This window comes from Podarcis pityusensis (assembly GCF_964106645.2).
Source record: "Podarcis pityusensis genome assembly, chromosome: 6".
Lineage (NCBI taxonomy): Eukaryota > Metazoa > Chordata > Lepidosauria > Squamata > Lacertidae > Podarcis > Podarcis pityusensis.
In genome coordinates, this window is record NC_138030.1 from 11,878,511 (window position 1) to 11,884,510 (window position 6,000).

Consider the following 6,000-nt stretch of genomic DNA (forward strand, 5'->3'; position numbering starts at 1 on the left):
CATAAGCAGTTTAGTCATGCTGGCCACATGACCTGGAAAGCTGTCTGTGGACGAACGCCAGCTCCCTCAGCCTGAAAGCGAGATGAGCGCCACACCCCATAGTCGCCTTTGACAGGACATAAACATCCATGGTTCCATTACCTTTTACTTTTACAATTCAATGTGGCTAATTGTAGGAAAGTTTCTTGTTTGATTAAATCAATGAGCATTTAAATTTTCTGACAGTGGAAAGCTGCACATGTCTAGTCAGAAGTAAGGCCCATTGAGTTCAATCAGTGTCTCTCACCCAGCTTTATGTGGATAGGATTGCACCTTAATAGATTTTTCTTAGTAGCTCCAAGTTGCCATTTTAAGAAGTTGTGTGTTGGGCCATGTCTGATGCTATCTCAGAAGTGCACTCATGGACGCACACACATTATCACTGTACCCTTGACAATTTGTTGCTGAAGGCTGAGAAGCGTAAATGAAATGGACATAATTATGGGCAAGTGAAACATTGCATTTGAATGCTCTGCTGTCTGTGGTGATTAATATGTGCTGGTTCATTCACACTAGGGGGTGGGCATACCAGCCTAAGTCTGTTCCATGCCAGTTAAACTAGCATTCAGTCACAAGCATTTTGTGCTGGTGGATGTGCAAGATGAACATCCAAAACATTCACATGTAAGTTGAACACATTTTGTATGCATTTTGTACATGCACTTTCTGCCAAATACATATTCCACTGCCTTGCATTGCTTCTCAATGTATCCCCTACCCCACTAAAATATGCATTTTGCATGTATTGTTAATGTAAAATATGCATTGTTTGTGTATACATTTTGGAATGGAAAAATACACAATCTGACTGCATTCTGGTCCAAAAGCAAGTTTGGGGACACCAGAGCAGGTCAGTGCACTGCACAAAGTGAGCCAAACAAAATCTTTGCGATCCATAATCCACACATGCAAAAAAAAAAAGCATTGAAATTGCAGCTGTTACAGTGTCAGGGAGCCTTTCTGTAAACTTGTGTGAACATATTTAGGATGGTTTGGAGGTCATCCTCTGAGTGACATTCTTACTTGGCTACGAGTGATTGCCAAAGAAGAAGGTGAAGAAGAAGAAGTCAGGGAATCAACCCTAAAACAGTGGATAAGTGCCATGGTGCTGCCACATTTTCAAAAGCCATTTGGAAAGATCAAATACAGTCATGTCACTAAAGCTCATCGTTACCTAGTTTGGCATGTGATTTTCAGCAGCTCATGATGCTCGGCTATATTGTGACCTGAACACAGAGCCTAGGACTTGCTGCTCCGAAGGTCAGCGGTTTGAATCCCCGCAACGGGGTGAGCTCCCGTTACTCGGTCCCTGCTCCTGCCCACCTAGCAGTTTGAAAGCACGTCAGAGTGCAAGTAGATAAATAGGTACCATTCCAGTGGGAAGGTAAATGGCATTTCTGTGCGCTGCTCTGGTTCACCAGAAGCGGCTTAGTCATGCTGGCCACATGACCTGGAAGCTGTACGCCGACTCCCTTGGCCAATAAATCGAGATGAGCGCCGCAACCCCAGAGTCGGTCATGACTGGACCTAATGGTCAGGGATACCTTTACCTTACTTCTCTTACTGAGAGTGCAAAACTAGGTTCTGTCCAGGGTTGGGGGTTTTTCAGCCATGACTTGCCGGAACTGAGTTCCGGCACCTCTTTGATGTGTTCCCTCACCTTTGTAGCATTGCTGCCGGAACGGCACTCATAGCTTTGCAATCTGCACAGTGCTGTGATTACCGCAGCGTTAAAGGGCGATGGTGTACCTGTGGATGTTGCACTCCCTAAAAAAAGCTGAACTTAGGGTTTCCCATCCCAAAAAGCTGGGAGTTCCTGCACCTCTTTTTCTAGAAACAAAGCACTGGTTCTGGCCTTGCGTGGTCAGCAATTTGCAGCCCAGAGTGCCCTAAGTCAGCTGCCTTATAGACCCATGCAGCAGAGTGCTTTAATGTTTAAACCCCTGACTCTTGCTGAAACACTCATTGATTGCTGCAAAATGATGTGAACTACAAAACAGCTCCTTTGTAGGTGCAGGTGGAAAATTTCTTTAATGGGAAGCCCTTACTCTCGCTGAAAAATATCATTGATCGCTGTAAACAACATGACTACACCATCCAACCAAGCAGCCTTTTATTTGGAATCTTCTCTCTGGGGCTAGATCAGTTATTGTTACTATTTCTTGCCAACCTTTTATGATAGGGCTGGGGAACATCAGCTTCAGAGGCGGCACGTTGCCCCACGACCACACTCCTTACTGGGCCTGTTTTGCTGCCTCCTTGGGTTTTTTTGCCTGGCTGAATGTGTCCTTGAGCTCTGATCGTGCTTCTTGGTAGTCTGGATGGAGAACAGCGAAGGCTGTGTTTCTGAGTGTGTGGTCTGGAACAAACCATCCTATGGAAATCACAGCACATCAGCATGCTCTGATTGGCTAGGTCAGCGGTTCTCAACCTGTGGGTCCCCAGATGTTGTTGGACTACAACTCCCATCATCCCTGAGCTCTGGCCTTGCTAGCTAGGGGTGATGGGAGTTGTAGTTCAACAACATCTGGAGACCCAAGGTTGAGAAAGGCTGGGCTAGGTGTTTCCAATCTCAAGGGGGAAAGGCTATTTGGAAGTCAAGTGGGACTCGTCACCCTGCCTGGACATTGTTTTTCTATTGGAAATTGCTTGGGGAAAGCTGATTCCCACCCCCCTCACTCACTCTATGGGGATGGGGCCAGGTAGCAGCAGTGTAGACTCCAAGCAGGCAGACAGGCATGGAATAGAGACAGCTATGGTTAAGCCAGGGATTGGGTGTTGTGAGGATATTGGTGGGCCTCAACCCCCTTTTCCTTTATGAACCACCTGCTCTTGAGTTATGATCTATGTGTGGGGGGGTGTTTTCTTTTTGTTTATTTAGCAAAAGCTTTTTCAAAAATGGTTTGCAAGAGTAGAAGAAGAAGAGTTTGGATTTGATATCACGCTTTATCACTACCTGAAAGAGTCTCAAAGCAGCTAACATTCTCCTTTCCCTTCCTCCCCACAACAAACACTCTGTGAGGTGAGTGGGACTGAGAGACTTCAGAGAAGTGTGACTGGCCCAAGGTCACCCAGCAGCTGCATGTGGAGGAGCGGAGACGCGAACCCAGTTCACCAGATTACGAGTCTACTGCTCTTAACCACTACACCACACTGGCTCTCAGTGGACCTCAACAGAAGACTCCTTCTCCCAGGCTTCCAATATGTTCCTTGAATACTCTGTTGGCTCATTCTTCTCAGTCAACCATCATTTAGAGCAGTGTTTCCCAAACTTGGGCCACCAGCTGCTTTTTGGACTACAATTCCCATCATCCCTGACCACTGGTCCTGCTAGCTAGGGATAATGGGAGTTGTAGTCCCAAAACAGCTGGAGACCCAAGTTTAGGAAATACTTGTCTGGAGGGAGAGGGAGAGAAAACACCTGGGCAAGTGGAGCTGTAGGCAGAAACAGAGGAAGTCTAAACTGGCAGAAGTACAGTGATGGAGGGTGGGGGGTGTATTGTGTATTCTTGCAGATTTAATTTATATCTGTATATATATCAATCGCTATATATCTATATAGACATATAATTGGACGCCAAACCTTTAATCCATCTACACACTCAAAAATTGCCCAGAACCTGCTGGTTTAATAGCTTCAGTAAAAATCACTCACCACCTTTTCTTCTTTTCACTGTACATGGAGGAAAGAGCAGGCCAATAAAGCTGGAGTATTTCAGATTCAACAACCAAATTTATATGACTCTGGAGACATAAGCAAAATGAGTATTGTATCTTCATTTCCTTCACGGCACTCTATCAGCCTTTTCTTCTGCTGATGCTAGAAGTCAATAAAAACCTATTAATGCCAAGATCCCATATTAAGCCTGACAGTTTACAAATTGCAAAGGTTTTTATTTCAAACATGATCAAGTCTGGAGGCCTGCGGAGCCTCACTGAGCAAAGTGGTGTGAATAATTTGAATAAAAGTTAGTCGAGTAATTTGCCGGGCTTCGGTGAAATAAACAGATTTGCTGAAAAGTGACCGGGATGATTTATATAAACATTTGGTGAAATTTAAAAGTCAGTGGGTGCTGATTTACTCAGTGGATTTTCATGTGCTGAGTCCGTCTTGTGAATGTTTCACTGCATAGGCAGGTCATTATTTACTACATCCTCGTTCTGATTCCCCTCACCCCACCCAGGGTTTGCAATGACATACTTTGCAGCTGTAATATGAAGTACTAACTAAAAATGTTCGCAGAACTGCTTCAGCACTTCCAAGCCTACTGCAAAAGGAACTGGTAATATAAATGATGCCTGAGAGATAAATTCATGAATCAGCCCTACAATAACTTAGAACAAGTAGTAGGAAAATGGTCGTTTCGTTGTCACATTGGTACCTAAAGAGGTAAACTGAAAAGTCTTTGGAGGATATCTTCTATTACCGGAGCCATCTGCAGAAGGTGCAGTCTGTGCTTTGTGCCTGTTCACCAATCAACAGGGACTTTTTGAAGGCATCGTCACTGAAGAGCATTTAAAGAAAATGCAGTTCTTGGTGTTCCTGCTACACAGCCAATGCAATGATGCATCTAGACTGGCACGTGCAGAATTTTATGCACACAAACCATATACTCTATCTTGCAGCTGTGAAAATAAGCTCACACTCCTACATGCCATTCTAGGGACTCGGCTACATTAGTCAAAAAACAGTGCATTGAATGCGTTATAAACATGCAACACCAGATGGTGCTGGAGAGCAAAAAAAAAAAATGTCTTTGTGATTTTCCATAGTGGTTTTTCCCCCCTTTTGTTATATCAATTTAATTTCTGACTTATTTAAAGTTTGTTTGTTTTTTTCTGTGTGAAGATCCCCCAGGGATGTCCAACCAGTAGATCGTGATCTAACAGTAGATCGCCAGCTGGTAGACTGCGGGATCCTTATCATGTACAAAAAGTTACGGAGGCAAAGCTAAAAAACTCTGTGCAATCCTCCCCCTATAAAGCTCAACAACTCTGGGAAATCCATCCCCCTCCCCAGCACGCTCCTCCTCCCTCCAATGATAATGGGTAGATCACTGCCAGTTTTTTTTATACTGGGAGTAGATCAGTCTACTCCTGCACTAGGACTTTCTTTTTTAAAAAAGATTGTATTTTTCAGCTTTTGGACAGTTCCGCATCTGCTCTGTTTGTACACTGGTCTTCCCCACTGTTAACTCAGGATTTGATCAGCCTGTGAAGTATTCATTCTCCTGTGATCACTTAAACACAAAGTGTAACTCATACACAGCCATATATATATACTGTAACTCATTTGCCTTATTTGTTATCAGTGTGCACACTAATGTCCCATAGCTTCTTTGGGCACAGAAGGGGAACGAATATAGCTTTTTGTTCAGAGAAAAGGGGGGAATAACTATCAGAAGACACCACGAATGGATCTAGGGACCGTTTGCCGCATTTGGTAAACCTATCAGAACTGCAGTTTTGAAGAATTTTGCAGTTTTGACTAGGCCTTTGCCCAAGCAAGGATGAACATCCTGGCTCTTTGTTCTTGTTTTTCCTGTAGACTTTGCTCCTCTGTTCTGGTTCCTGACTTAACCCCTTAGCTCTGAAATCCTAGCACAAATCTTGGTTTCTGGTTCTTTCTGACAGCAACAGCTGTTCAACAGTGGAACGGTCTTCCTCTGGAGGATGTGGACTCTCCTTCCTTGGAGGTTTTTAAGCAGAGATTGGCTGGCCATCTGTCATGGATGCTTTAGCTGAGATTCCTGCATTGCAGGGCGTTGGACTCGATGCCCAGTGGGGTCCCTTCCAACTTTACGAATCTTGTTGTTGTTGTTTAGTCGTGTCGTGTCTGACTCTTCGTGACCCCCATGGACCCCCATGCACGCCAGGCACTCCTGTCTTCCACTGCCTCCCGCAGTTTGGTCAAACTCATGCTGGTAGCTTCGAGAACACTGTCCCACCATCTCGTCCTCT